Raw genomic sequence first — 14,481 nt, 5'->3', positions numbered from 1 at the left:
CAGGTGAATCTGTGGCGGATATGGAAGTTTCCTTTGGGGCCTTGGAGGGAGGTGAGGGGGGAGGTGTGGGCGCAAGTCTTGCACCTCCTGCGGTTGCAGGGGAAGGTGCCGGGAGTGGAGGTTGGGTTGGTGGGGGGTGTGGACCTGACGAGGGAGTCACGGAGGGAGTGGTCTTTACGGAATGCTGATAGGGGAGGGGAGGGAAATATATCCTTGGTGGTGGGGTCCGTTTGGAGGTGGCGGAAATGGCGGCGGATGATGCGCTGTACATGGGGGTTAGTGGGGTGGTAGGTGAGGACCAGTGGGGTTCTGTCCTGGTGGCGGTTGGAGGGGCGGGGTTCAAGGGCGGAGGATCGGGAAGTGGAAGAGATGCGGGGGACGCGGGGGAGATGCGGGGGACGAAACGTCAGCAACACAAATTCCCAGCTCGGCGAACAGAACCACAACAACGAGCACCTGAGCTACAAATCTTCTCACAAACTTTGAACACCTACGGGCGAGAGACGCTAAGACAAGCCAGGAAATGGGAATCCTGCGCCAACTGCTTAAGCGCCACATACAAACAACTCCGGTTCCTGCAATACTATAGGACAAACCAAACAGAGAACAGCCAAATTAAAGGTAGCTGCAGTAATGAGCAAACAGAAGGTTGCCCAACTTGATGTAGTACCAAATTCCAGTCTTCTTCTCAGCATCAGTGTAATTGCTCTGAATGCTAATAATCCATGTGAAAATTTGAACGAGGCACTCCAGTGAGTGTTTCAAAGTAGCAGGTCATGTGAGAATGTGGTTGCAAAGTTAGGCATATAGAATCCTTTCCTTATAACCAAGACAGTTTGGTTATGTTGAAACTACCATGTTGCCTATCACCAATAAGCCCATTCTTTTCTAAATATAAATAGATCCTATCCCTCATACCATCTCCAGCAACTTCCCCACCACCGATGTCAGGCTCACTGGTCTGTAGTTACCCGGAATATCCCTACTACCCTTCTTGTACAGGGGGGCAACATGAGCAACCTTCCAGTCCTCCAGCACCTCACCTGTATTTAAGGATGCCACAAAGATATCTGTCAGGCCCCAGCTATTTCCTCTCTCACCTCCCTCAGCAACCTGGGATAGATCCCATCCAGTCCTGGGGATTTCTCCACCTTAATAACCTCTAGTCTTGCCAACACATCTTCCCTAATTATGCCAATGTGATCCAGACTAATCAAACTTTTTTCTCTAATCTCAAGATTCCTCATGTTCCTCTCCTCTGTGAACACTGATGCAAAGTAATCATTCAGAATCTCACCCATTCTCTCAGGTGGGACTAGATTAGGTTGGGATATCTGGTGGGCATGACAAGTGGGACCGAAGGGTCTGTTTCCGTGCTGTATATCTCTATGACTCTGTGACTCTATGAATGCTTCAGTTGAATCTGTTTCTACCATGGTATTAGGTTGTACATTCCAGATCTTATCCACTTCCCCTGCATGAAGAGGCTTTTCCTCATGTCACATTTGTTCCTTTACTTATGTGGGATATAGGTAAATTAATGTTACTTCTGCAATTCTGCAATTATAATTGATTATATAAAAGTAAATGAACTCACACCAGTGTGTAATTGTTTTAGCCAAGAGCTGAGTCAACAAGAATGGAAACGATGTGGAGGAAATATATAATTGTTTTTGTCTTAGCTAAAATTGTATGCCAGAATGAAACGTGACAGCAAAACAATGGTAGATATTACGGGCAAATAGATAAGATGTTGTGAGGGGATGAAGTTAAGCTACATACGCCTGTACAAACAGTAGATATAAACATCTGTTTCCCACTTTTACAGAAACACAGGAACAAACCCCAATTAAAAGGGCTTAGTGATAAGATGCTGTGAGGGGCAGCACAGATGGAGGGAGTAGATAATGGTAAGCAAAGGATGGGATGAGGTCAAATGGACTTGTGAGGTCAGAAATAAGCATTTTGTCACAGACAAGGCCGGATAAGGCAAGAGATAAACAGGAGTTATGGGGCCAGTCTTAGGGAAGTGGAGGATGTAAACAGGGGAGGAGCAATGTAAAAGTTGAAACTTTATTGCTGGAACAGCACAGCAGGTCAGGCAGCATCCAGGGAACAGGAGATTCGACGTTTCGGGCACAGGCCCTTCTTCAGGAATGAGCAGAGAGTGTTCAGCAGGAGAAGATAAAAGGTAGGGAGGAGGGACTTGGAGGAGGGGAGTTGGAAATGTGATAGGTGGAAAGAGGTCAAGGTGAGGGTGATAGGTCGGAGTAGGATGGAGCTCTTTCCACCTATCACATTTCCAACGCCCCTCCTCCAAGTCCCTCCTCCCTACCTTTTATCTTCTCCTGCTGAACACTCTCTGCTCATTCCTAAAGAAGGGCCTGTGCCCGAAACGTCGAATCTCCTGTTCCCTGGATGCTGCCTGACCTGCTGTGCTGTTCCAGCAATAAAGTTTCAACTTTGATACATGAATAGGCAAGGAATAGAGGGATACGGACAGCGCAGAGGCAAAAGGTTTTTAGTTTACAAAGGTGTCATGCATCAGCACAGGCTATGTGGGCCAAAGGGCCTGTTTCTGTGGTGTGCTTTGAATTATCAGGTATAAGATGGAATGATCTGCAGACCTCACTTTCTCCTCCGAGGAGCAATGTAAAACAAAAGAAACCAAATTATATAAATATTGTGTATGAATTGAATTTGGGTTGTGTATGTCCTCTGCCTTATAGGCACTGGACATCACACCCACTTGCAAGTGTGAAATAAATGACACTACTGATTCAGATCTTGTCTCGGACTGAAATTATTGAAGTGAGTGAGCTTTGTTTCTCACACTTACAACTTTAAATCTATAGCCTGATGTTTCTCACACTTACAACTTTAAATCTATAGCCTGATGTTCTCAAACTTTCACAAGTGGGAACAATTTCTACTTATTTACTTTGTCCAGCCTCCTTATGTTTTTGAATACCTCAATCAAACTATCACTCAGTCTTCTTTTTTCCAAGAAAATCTTTTCTAGTTCTCCAATATATTTCCATGCTTGAAGTTCACCATGCTTGGAATCACTCGTGCAATTTCTTTTTTGACATTCTTTTCAGTGCCTTCACATCTTCCTGAATTGAAGCAGCCAGACGTGAATGCAATCTTCCAGCTGAGGCCAAAATATAAAATTTCAACATGTCTTCCTTGTAATCCCTCACAAAGTTTAAAAAAGTGAATGCTTATGAAACATTCTCTCAACCTGTCCAACCAGCTTCAATGACTAATGCACATGTACACCCAGGTCCCCTGCTCCTGCATCCCCTTTAAAATTGTGCCTTTTACTTAACATCATCATTTTATTTTCTTAGGAAAATGAGTAACTTCATGTTTCTCTGCATTGAATTTCATATGCCAACCTATTACTGTTTGAATGAAGTTTACAATACAGTTCACAATAATTCCAACTTCATTTTATTCACAAACTTAAAGATTGTGCCCTAACCACCAAGATCTATGCAATTAATATATGTATCAGGAAAAGCAAGGTTCCCAAGACTGACCCACAACAAACTACCTGTGCAAAGAACTTCATAATAAGTCTTCTTCCAACCCAAAAAATATCTGTTTCTTGTCACTCAATTCCACATCAATATTGCTATATCCCTCTTATTCTACGTTATAACTTTGCTCACAAGTCTGTTATGTGACAATTTATAAACATCAATATTTTTTGAAAGTCCACCCATCAGGTTTGGTGAATTCATTGGCTGAGTAACAGGGACGTTTCTGGAAAATGATCATACTTTGGGAAAAAAGTTACCAATCAACCACTCAAAACCACATATGAGAAGTCTTTGGCCTGAAGTTATCTTCAGAGAGACAAAGAACCAAAAGGCAAGATTTACACCAAGAGCAGAAGTTGGCCAGTTCACTCAAATTGAGATTCACATTAATCAATGCTCTCTGTTACCTTTTCAAAAAATGTCATCAAGTTAGTTAAACATGATTTCCCTTAAGAAACTCATGCTGGATTTCTTTAGTTAATTAACACTTCTACCATGCTGCACTTTCCTCAGCCAAATCTGGCCACAATTTCAATATTATGTTGGGTTACTTTTACTATTACCTACCCCGTCTCCCTTACCCCTCCATTTTTATATCAAATGTCAAGTTGAAATCATTTTTACTTTAATGTCAAGTTTAAGTCAGAACCTTTAGTTAATTGGGTCATAGTCTCTTTTTCTAATTCTCTTTATATGTTCCTTTAAAATATTCTGAAAAACCATGTTTTCGTTAAGTTTTTGGTCACCCTTTCCACCATTCCTTTTTGTCCTCTTTTCCAATGTCTTTGTCTCTTTATTTTGCATTGTTGTTTCAGCATAAATGTTGTTGTAACCTAACATTGATTGGATTATCATTTCATTTGACAAATAGGCTGTTAACTGAAAGCAGCACTCAAACCTCTTATCCAGGTCCTCTTCCCCTGTGTGACAGACAAAAGACAGGGAGTTGACTCAGAATTAACTTCAAACAACCTTTCTATTTTTAACTCTTTAGGTACTAATACTCAATATAAACATACTTTGGTGTAACATTTATTTCTTACTTCATCTAACTTAACTTCAGCTTTAACTCAATTCATTTAACTTCACTTTAACTTAATTCACACTTTGCTCTAACTTTAACTCTACAAATTTGGCTGAAACAAACACCACCTCAATTTGAGTGAAATGGCCAACTTCTGCTCTTGGTATAGATCTTGCCTTTTGGTTCTTTGTCTGTCTGGAGATAATTTCAGGCCAAGCACATCTCAAATGTGGTTTTGAGTGGCTGATTGGTAACTTTTATCCCAAAGTGTGGTCATTTTCCAGAAACATCTCTGGTACTCAGCCAATGAATTCACCAAACCTGATCACAATGTTCAATCCCAATGGACTTTACTGGTAAACAATTCCCAAATGTTAATACCAAGTCATAAACAGCCACAGACCATGCTCCATAAAAGTTTACAGTGTTGCCAGAATGTCTGAAGACAACAAATGCTGAAGACCAGAGTAGGTCAGGCAGCATCCATGGTGTGAGAGCTGCTGTGATCTCCAGCACTTGTCTACAGTACAGATTCCAGCATCTGCAGTAATTCACTCCTACATTGTGCTAGTGTGTCTAGCAGACCGCTATGACACCTCCCTTATTCAGTCAACACATGAAGCTGCATGTCATAGCTTAGAGGACAAGTCCCAACATGTCCTGGCTCAGGTTTTAACCCAGGTCTGAGTTTAACCTAGCATGACCAAAATTCTCAGCATCCTGAATTGTAGCTCTTAACCAGTCTCGTAGCCATTTCTTCTGCTGATCACCTGACCACAAGATTCACTCACTATATGGCTTATCATGAAATTCAGTTTTCAAGTTTTAAACAAAACATATTTAAATAGAAATGTTTTGCTGAAAGATTATAAAACGTTATATTTTGTGAGAAATGTAATAATGATATATTCATGGATAATTCTTTTTAAGCTCACCAATCTATGTATTAGTAATTCACTTGAAGAGAGGGGAAATGTTATGATCTGAAGAAGGAAGCAAAGGAGGTCTGAGATGATTCATATAGTAGATGCTAGCAATGCTGACTTAAAAACAAACACCATAAATCACTTACCTAACATAGGAGACTGTCATATAGGCAGCATTAATATCTCATAAGATTGAAGCAAGACTCTTGAACTGATCATAACACTGAAAGGTACAAAAGTAATTTTCAAGTCAGTATGTTAATACCTCAATGTATACCATTCAAAGAAGCACACTTGCCTTTTTTGTTATAAAATTATTTTGTAACTGTATGTCATCATTTTATATCAAAATATTTAATCTATGACTGTCTTTAAATGTCAGGCTATCCTTCTTATTCTTTTTTCTTGAAAGGCTCGTTGACTTTATAAATGGAAGTTAGTTCCTTTTGGATTATTTCTGCTTTAGTGCACACAATTAAGAATTGCAGCATGATTACACAATCCAAATATTGCCTCACCTTGTTTGATCATGATCAGAAGATCAGCTTCATGTCTGTGCAAAGAATACTTTTTACTGCTGCTTTTACATTCCAATTTCCTAGGCAGTCGCAAGCAGTAATAAAAATGGTATTAAGATATATTCAGAAATCTCTGTCTCATTTTTGTTTTTAAACAAATTAATTTACATGATTTTGCCCTGGGTTTTGTTCTTAAACAACATAATCACCTGAATTTTGCAGCTGTAATGACAAGGCACCTCTCTGAGTTCACTGTCACTGTAACTGTGAATCTGGCACTTCACATGTATGTGAAGTGAATGTGGAAATACAGAGTTGCTGTCAGCGATTTCCTGCTGCTCCATAAGGTGTCCTATTGAGGTCCCAGAAGCTGTAAATCTTTTGAAGTTATTTTAATTGATGTCAACTTCTACTGTTATACCATTGATTCTGAAAAATTCTTGAAAATCTATGCTTTGTTGAATGAGATATAATTAGGTTTTTGACAGTGTATTAAGTTCATAATATTTACTGAATAAACTCTCTTATTTGAAAATGTTATTTTATTGTGGATTGTTAATTTTCCTTATTATGACTAAAAGTAAAGACTTATAAAATAATAAAAACTATATTCAAAAAAGACTGCTAATGACAGTTTATCTTTTAACATAATTTTATCTGTACCCAATCACATTACTGCTCTGAGTAAAATATTGAAAAGGGAAGGATCAATAGTTTATGCTGACTGCTTTGTTCTCTGTGATAATGTTCCAATGTGACTTGCTGCTTAGTCTGGAGGGGAAGGTAGCTGGGAATGCGATAGGTCAATGAAAGTGGGGATGAAGGTCGGAGAAAAGGGTGGAGCGGATAAATGGGAAGGAAGATGGACATGTAGGATAGTTCAAGAGGGCAGTGCATGTTGGTATGGCTGAAGAGCTTCAGGGCAGAGGAGACGACCTTGTGGTGCAGTGAGAGAGAGAGAGACTCACTGAAATTTTTGTAGAGAGGAGAGGAGAAGTTCTATATGGTGGGCATCTTTGGAAGAGGCTTCGCAGTAGGTGAGTCTGTCTCTCACTGCACCTCCCAGACCATCTGCCCTGAAGCTCTTTAGCCACCCAACTCAGCACCGCCCTCTTGAGTTGTCCTACCTGTCCATCTTCCTTTCTACCTATCCGTTCCACCTGCCTTTCTGACCTATCACCTTCACCCCCACCTTCATCTACCTATCGCATTCCCAGCTACCTTCCCCCAGCCCCAACCACTTCCCTGCCCCATTTATCTCTCAGCCCCCTTGGGCCACAAGCCTCATCCCTGATGAAGGTCTTATGCTTGAAACGTTGATTCACCTGCTCCTCGGATGCTGTCTGACTGGCTGTGCTTTTCCAGTACCACACTCTTTGACTCTGATCTCTAGCATCTGCACTTTCTCCTAGGGAATAGGTATCTGTCAGATAGCAGAAGGGAACTAGCCAGGTAGTGAGAGAATCCATCACTGGCTTGCATTTGTTACCCTTAGAAAATGGTGAGATTGACGGCTCCCTGGTAGAGACTCATCAGGGACAATGGTGGTTCAGTTAAAGTCATAGAGTCACAGAGTAAACAACCATACAGATGCTCAAGAAAGGGAAGAAGAAATGTAGAAGTGCAATAGTGGTAGAGGATTGATTTAGTGAGGAGAGTAGATAGGTGCATTTAAGGCCATAGACCAAGATTTTGCTCCCAGGCACAAGGACAACTGCAAGATTCTGATGGAGGAGGGTGAACAGAAGTTTTGGTCCATGTTTGAACCAATGATATGGGAAGAAAGAGAAATAAGATATTGCAAGCAGACTTTAAGCAGCTAAGTTGGAAATTGAAAAGCAAAACTTCAAAGGTTGTAATTGCCAGATTTTTCCTGCTGAATGACTGAATACAGGTATAGAAGGATACAGCAGATGAATGGGTGGCTTGGAGAGCGTGCTGGAGGGAGGGCTTTAGAATCCTAAGGCATTGTTATTACAAATAGAATCCCAACAGTGTGGAAACAGGCCCTTCAGCCCAGCAAGTCCACACCAATCCTCTGAAGATTAAGCCACCCAGACAGAATTCACCTAACCTGCGCATCTTTGGATTTTGGCAGGAAATCAGGGCACCCGGAGGATACCCAGGCAGACACGGGAAGAATGTGCAAACTTCACACAGACAGTCGTCCTGAGGCTGGAATCAAACCCAGGTCCCTGGTGCTGTGAGGCAGCAGTGCAAACCACTGAGCCACCATGCCACCCTATTGCTACTGGGAGAAGTGGGAACTGTACAAGTTGGACTGGTTTCATCTGAACTAAAATGGGACCAACATCCTCAAGGGGAGGTTTGCTCATGTAGTTGAGGTGGATTTGGACAGACGAATGAGATCCTAACAAGTCGTTTATCGGGAAGAGAAATTAATATAGAATTAATAGGTATAATCTGAGTAGGTCAGACCAATAGGCTGAGAAAACAAAGAAGTTAAATAAGAAGGAAGTGAGTTTAATAAGGCTAAATGGAATATATTTTAATGCAAGGAATTTGGGGAATAAGACAGATGAGGTTGGGTGCACATGAGAATATGATGTCATAGCTATAACCAAAACATTCGCTGAAAGATTGGCAGATTGGCAGCTTGATATGAATATTTATATACATAGAGTCAATAGACAAGGTATTTTCCCTGGGGTGGGGGTGTCCAAAACTAGAGGGTATAGGTTTAAGGTGAGAGGGGAAAGATTTAAAAGGAATCTAAGGGGCAATTTTTTAACACAGAGGGTGGTGCATGTATGGAATGAGCTGCAAGATGACATGGTGGAGGCCGATACAATTATAACATTTGAAAGGCATCTGGATGGGTATATGAAGAGGAACAATTTAGAAGGATATGGGCCAAATGCTGCCAAATTGGACTAGATTAATTTAGGATATCCATTTGGCATGAATATATTGGACTGAAGGGTCTGTTTCCATGCTACACAACTCTGCAATGTAAAACAAAGACTTGGACCAAGACTGGAGAATCCTGGATGTCAAGAGACATAAAGATTACGATTAAGAAAATAAGATGCTGCAGCTCCTGCGCATTCGATAGAGTAGAGTTGCTATGGGAGAATAAAAATTAGATTAAATTCCCTACAGTGTGGAAACAAGCCCTATGGCCCAACAAGTCCACACTGACCCTCCAAAGAGTAACTCACCCAGACCCATTGCTCTCTAACTAATGCACCTAATACTACAGACAATTTAGGACGGCCAATTCACCTAACCTACACATCTTTGGACTGTGGGAGGAAACCGGGGCAAACCCACACAGACACAGGGAGAACATACAAACTCCACACAGACAGTCACCCAAGGCTGGAATTGAACGCGGAACACTGGTGCTCTGAGGTAGCAGTGCTAACCACTGAGCCACCATGCCACCCCCATAAAGAGTGTAGAGGGAACATAAAAAGGAAATTAAGAATGCAAGGCAAGTGCTTGAGAAAGAATTGCTTAAATCTAATGGGTTTATTTTAATATATAAAGAAAAGAGTCTAACTAAGGAAAGATTAAGGCCCATGTGGGACTATAGAGGTAATCTGTGAGTGAACCCAGAATAGGTGCACACAGTCCTCAATGAATACTTTGCTTTTGTCTTCACAATGGAAAGTAACAAAGCAGGTGTAGATAACACAGTGGACAGTGAAATATTTGAAGAAATTAACAAATTAACATAACAAGGAGGTATTAGCAAGATTAACATTCTTAAAAGTAGATAAATCTGCAGGCCCAGATAAGGTGTATTCCGGGCTGTTGAGAGAGGCAAGGGAGATGACATCTACAGCCTGTGGGATTGTGTTCGAATAACAACCAAGATCGATGAGTGGCGAAAATAGCCCCTTTTATTTAGCAACCGCAAGAGCACAAGGTTGAGGTGGCAATAGAATCCCGAAATACAGTTCTTACAAGAGCCCCTTTATACACAGTTCTTACAGAAATTAAAATTCCATTACAATGGTGTTACATTGTTTCATCTGTAGTACACATAGGTTTGAGGGGCATCTGTCCTGGGAGACAGGAGATGGGATTAAACATGTGCTAAATGCTGGCTGCTACTTCTGATGGGATTAAGAGTGTCTGTCCGGTCTGCTTGCATAATTAGTTGTTAGTCCTTTCGTCTTTAAAGTTAGTAAATGTTAGTAAAATATTAGACCTACATGTTCTAAATAAATTAGAGATTGTCTCTGTACATGATAAAAGAATAAAGGATATTAAACTGATTACCGCAGCAGGGTTGTGATGAGAGACTTAACAAACAATCAAGGTATTTTTCAATGTATAATTTCAGTTACATCAAACTGTAAACTTTTGCTATAAATTCTGTGTCTTACAATTGTGCACTCCACAACCACCTGATGAAGGAACAGTGCTCTGAAAGCTAGTGCTTCCAATTAAACTTGTTGGACTATAACCTAGTGTTGTGTGATTTGTAACTTCGTGGAGACTTCATGGGGATGGTATTGTTTACGATATTGACACCTATATAGAGGTAGCAAGGCCGAAACACTGCTTATAGCAAAGGCTGATAAGGTGTGAAAATACAAGAATGAGTTTGAAAAGGTTGTTTTGATTAGAAAGTATATTTTACTACGAAAAGATAGACCGAATTGTTTTTATTTGGCCTATCTTATGGTAGTAAAATATGCTAGAGAAGCATGGTTAATAAAGGGTCATGACTGAATGATCAAAAACCCAGTATTAATGAATATAGCGAGCTGGTGAGTGAGTTAGTAAAGATAACCTAAACACAATATCTCACAAGCCCTTTCTGGACCTGTCCATCACTGTTTCTGGCAATCGACTAACCACAGACATATACCACAAGCCCACCAACTCCCACAGCTACCTGGACTACACCTCCTCCCACCCTACCTCCTGTAAAAATGTCATCCCTTATTCCCAATTCCTCCGCCTCTGCCAGATCTGTTCCCAGGATGACCCATTCCACATCAGAAAGTCTCAGGTGACCTCCTTCCACGATTGCAACTTCCCTTCCAAGGTGGTTGACGAAACCCACCAGAGCATCTCCTCCACTTCACACACTACTGCCCTTGAACCCCACCTCTCCCAACGCAACAAGGACAGAACCCCTCTGGTCCTCACCTTCCACCCCAACAACCACCACATACAACGTATCATCATTTGCCACTTCCGCCAACTCCAAATGGACCCCACCACCAGAGATATATTTCTCTCCCCAACCCGATCAGCGTTCAGAAAAGACCATTCCTTCCGTGACTCCCTCGTCAGGTCCACACCCCCCCCACCAGCCCACACCCTACTCCTGGCACCTTTCACTGTCATCGCAGGAAGTGCAAAACCTGTGCCCACACTACTCCCCTCACCTCTGTCCAAGGCCGCAAGGGATCCTTCCACATCCGTCAGAAATTTACCTGTACCTCTACCAATGTCATCTATTGTGTCCATTGCACATCGGGGAGACAGGACGCCTTCTTCAGGATCATTTCAGAGAACACCCGCACCCACCAACCCCACCGCCCCGTGGCTGAACACTTCAACTTCTCCTCCCACTTAGTCAATGACTTGCAGGTCCTGGGCCTCCTCCACCACCAACCGTCACCACCCGACGCCTAGAGGAGGAACGCCTCATATTCCTCCTCAGGACTCTGCAACCACACAAATAAATGTGGATTTCAACATCTTCCTCATTTTCCCTCCCACCACATTATCCCAGTCCCAAGCCTCCAACTTGGCACCACCCTCTGGACCCATCCATTACTCCCTCCTATGACCTATCACCTTCTCCCTCACCTTCATCCACCTATCGCTTTCCCAGCTACCTTCCCTCCAAGCCCACCCCCCTCCCATTTATCTTGCAGCCCTGACCCACAAGCCTCATTCCTGATGCCTCATTCCTGATGAAAAGCTAATGCCCTAAACGATGATTCTCCTGCTCCTCCGATGCTGCTTGAACTGCTGTGTTTTTCCAGCACTACACTCTCGACACTATCTCACAAGCCTTATGGCAGTAATTTTCAAATCCTCTCTCACCATTGGTGAAGTGCCAAAGAACTGGAAACTGCTAATGTTGTCCCATTACTTAAAAAAAGGGGAAAGTGACAGACGAAGAAATTACAGGACAGTCAGTCTAATTTTGGTGGTGGGAATTTATCAGAAAGAATTCTAAGGTACAGCATGTACCTATATTTGGAGATACACTGATTAATCAGGGGTCATCAGCATGTATTTTTAGAGGAGAAAGTGAGGACTGCAGATGCTGGAGATCAGAGTCAAAAGTGTTGTGCCGGAAAGGCATAGCAGGTCAGGCAGCATCCGAGGAGCAGGAGAGTCGATGTTTTGGGATGAAGGGCTAATGCCTGAAACGTCAACCTGCTGCGCTTTTCCAGTGCCATTTTCTTTACCATGTATTTTTGAAGGTTGATTGATTTGATTTGATTTGATTTGAGTTATTGTAGTCACATGTACCTAAATACAGAGAAATGCTTTGATTTGCAAGTAGTAAAGGCAGGTCATAGCAAACAAGGACATACAGATCATAGGGTACTTCGACAGAGCAAAGCATACAGATTACATTGCATAGGAGGTGCACAAGGCAAGATCAACATTAACAAGATCAACATTATTTGAAGTTAAAGAGTCCATTCATCAGTCTAATAATGGTGGGGAAGAAGCTATTCTTGAACCTGTTGGTGCAGGTGTTCAAGCTTCTGTATCTTCTGCCTGTATTTTCTTGTGTTTGTCAAATTCAATTACATTTTTTGAGGAGACAACCAGGGGTATTGCTGAGGCTAATGCATTCGGTATAGTCTTTAAAGATTTAGCAAGGATTTTGATAAGGTCCCTGTCACATATTAGTCAGAGAGAGAGAAAGGAACCCACACTGCTATCTGACACAGCAGTGAATCTGTGCAGTTACACCTTTGCTGTTTGAATTCACGTATTGCTGAACATTGGAGTGTGTCGAGGAAAACTTAACAAACAGCAAAATTCACAACTGATCTTGGAGGAACCTGTTTGGGAGAGGTCACAGCACAGAAACAGATAAATACATAGTTTTCAGTACAGCCTTGCTGTAAATCTACAGTAGTGAGTAGATTGGGTTCTTTCTTGATGTGATGTTTTTATTGGGATCTGTCTCTTGATTAAATGTTAAAAATATAAGCCATAAGTATTAAGTTAGCCTGGAGCAGTGTTTTGTAGAGCAATAAAACGGTGCTATTTTCTGGGTCTGTAGATTGGATGGAACAAAAAGGCCTTTAGTACAGTGATATGCTCTTCTTGTCAGATGTGGGAGTTTTGGGAGAGTGTAACAGTTACTAAGGATTATATCTGAATAAATGTCATTGGGTGAGAATCCTGTCAGATCGAATGGATCGGTTGGAGTGACAGTGAGAGGCAATGAGGAATTTTACAAGAGCTAGGGGGTGCGATGGATGGCAGTTATACGAAGAGAGAAAAGCGACAGATACAATCAGGTAGATGGGTTAAGTCCAAGAAAGGTAAGAGAGGTAGGCAGGTAGTACAGGCGTCTTCTTTGACTATCCACATCTTAAACAAATATACTGTTTTAGAAAATGTAGTGGGTGATGGATTCTCAGAGGAATGTAGCACTAACAGCCAAGTTTCTGGTTTTCATGACTGGCTCTAATGTAATGAGGGATATATTCAGTTCCAAGCAATCGATTGTGTTAGGGGACTCTCTAGTCAGGGGCACAGACAGACGTTTCTGTGGCCAGCAGTGAAAAAACAGAATGGTGTGTTGTCTCCCTGGTGCCAGGATCAAGAATGTCTCAGAGAGGGTGCAGAATGTTCTCAAGGGGGAGAGGGACCAGCAGGAGATCATTGTACACATTGGAACCAATGACATAGGAAGGGAAAAGGATGAGATTCTAAAGGGAGAATGTAGAAAGTTAGGCAGGAATTTAAAAAGATCTTCGAGAGTAGTAATATCTGGATTACACCTGGTGCTGTTAGCTAGTGAGGATAGGAGTAGGAGGATAGAGCAGATGAATGCGTGGCTGAAGAGTTGGAGTATGGGAGAAGAATTCACATTTTTGGATCATTAGAATCTCTTCTGGGGTAGAAGTGACTTGTACAAGAATGATGGATTGCACCTGAATTGCCAGGTGACTAACATACTGCAGGGACATTTGCTAGAGCTGCTCAGGCGGATTTCAACCCGTTAGGAGTGGGGTGGAACGCAGGGAGATACTGAGGAAAGAGATCAATCTGAGACTGGTACAGTTGAGAAAAGAAGCGAGTTAAACAGTCAGACAGGCAGGGACAAAGCAGAGGACAAAGTAGAACTGATAAATTAAACTGCATTTATTTCAATGCAAGAGGCCTAACAGGAAAGGCAGATGAACTCAGGGTATGGTTAGGAACATGGGACTGGGATATCATAGCAATTACAGTAACATGGCTCAGGGATTGACAAGACTGACAGTTTTATGTTC

At 41.9% G+C, this 14,481-nt stretch overlaps 1 long non-coding RNA gene across 1 annotated transcript in view; it reads right to left on the bottom strand.

Moving 5' to 3' along the window:
* Window positions 1–6,224, bottom strand: part of LOC122548638 — a 7,054-nt gene extending 830 nt beyond the window's left edge. Inside the window, exons 1-2 of the long non-coding RNA XR_006311284.1 lie at window positions 6,017–6,224; window positions 5,645–5,721 (exon numbers count right to left, since the gene is read on the bottom strand). This is a non-coding gene — a long non-coding RNA (uncharacterized LOC122548638). The remainder of the gene's footprint in view (window positions 1–5,644; window positions 5,722–6,016) is intronic.
* Between the last annotated feature and the right edge of the window lie 8,257 nt (window positions 6,225–14,481).

This window comes from Chiloscyllium plagiosum, chromosome 3 (genome assembly GCF_004010195.1).
Source record: "Chiloscyllium plagiosum isolate BGI_BamShark_2017 chromosome 3, ASM401019v2, whole genome shotgun sequence".
NCBI lineage: Eukaryota > Metazoa > Chordata > Chondrichthyes > Orectolobiformes > Hemiscylliidae > Chiloscyllium > Chiloscyllium plagiosum.
The sequence above is the reverse complement of the archived record's forward strand: the minus strand, read 5'-3'. Positions and strand labels throughout refer to the sequence as shown.